Here is a 1,327-nt window from a genome sequence, read left to right as displayed (position 1 = left end):
CAAGTACAATACAAATAGTTATTTTCCCTCTAACATAATAAAAAAAATTCGCCGTTCTGCTACTACCGCTACTGCTTCAACTTCTTTTCTAGCTCTGCTGCGACTGCCATTGTTTTCTAGTCTTCTAATTCGCAGATCTCCAACAAAGCAACACAACAAGCCAAAAAGAAAAACGCGCCAACAATAATAACTTAAACTAATAACTAATAACAAAATTTAATGACAATATTTCTAGACGAATACTTGTATGCGTATGCGTGTATGCATGTAATTTGTGCAACAGATGTTTTGTTGTTACAATACAAATACAACTTGTTATTGTTTATACAAATATTAGTACGCTAATTCTTGTTGTTGTTTGAGAAGTCCTTCAGTGCTGCAGTAGCCGCCAGCCGCAACCATGGAATAAGCTCCTATGCCAAATATCACGCAGCTACACATCAGTTGCACACGCTTGCCAATCTTAGTTGTGTCTGGCATAGATCAAGCATTGCATGCGCATGCGCTTTACATATCCACCACCGCTGTACAGGCAATGGATCATTCACAGGTTGCACACCTCCGCGCTCTCAGCATCACAAACGCATCGGTATGCAAGGGGAATGCCACTGGCAGTGTTGTGGTTGGCGAGTGTTTATGTTAGATGCGCACTGCTGTGTGCTTTGTCGATTTTGACATAATCACTCGCATTTATTATTTAGGAATCAAATTGTTTAGTACTGTATACGAAATTTCTAATTTTTGCGTTGGGGATTTTGCTCTTTTTTTGGTACATTTTTTTTAATTTGTTTATGTTTTTGTTACTTCCTCAATTAATTTTTTCTACATCTTCGACTTTCAACGCTCTAGCGTCTACTTTTCGACTTCGACTACTGCTTACTTAACATTTTATCTTCTTCAGCGAAATTTCACTAAATACGACATATGGTTGTTGTTAGTTTTATATGTGATAATCATATTTTACATAATATTTACTTTTTAAATTTTATATATATATAATTATTTGCATTTCTATACATAACAGAGGAAATATGTGGATGACATTGTAAAGTGAATTGCACAAAGTATTATTTTTCTTCTTTTTGAATGAAATACATCATTTCTTTCTTTGTGCAATCGGCGTCGTCGTGATGTGTACGAAGTGTTTTAGAGGTGTATATGCTTTTATTTTTTTATTTGTTTTCAATGCGCACATATACCTCGTTTTTGTTTTTTATCGTAACAACTTCAATTGTCTGAATTTAGTGTTTTATTCAAACGCTACGCTTTTGCGCCTCCATTTCGTTTAAACATGTATAGTATGTATAATTATTATTAATTATATATA

This window comes from Rhagoletis pomonella, unplaced genomic scaffold (assembly GCF_013731165.1).
Source record: "Rhagoletis pomonella isolate Grant_MI unplaced genomic scaffold, Rhpom_1.0 Rhpom_scaffold_00008, whole genome shotgun sequence".
NCBI classification, from domain to species: Eukaryota; Metazoa; Arthropoda; class Insecta; order Diptera; family Tephritidae; genus Rhagoletis; species Rhagoletis pomonella.
This window is presented reverse-complemented; position numbering follows the sequence as displayed.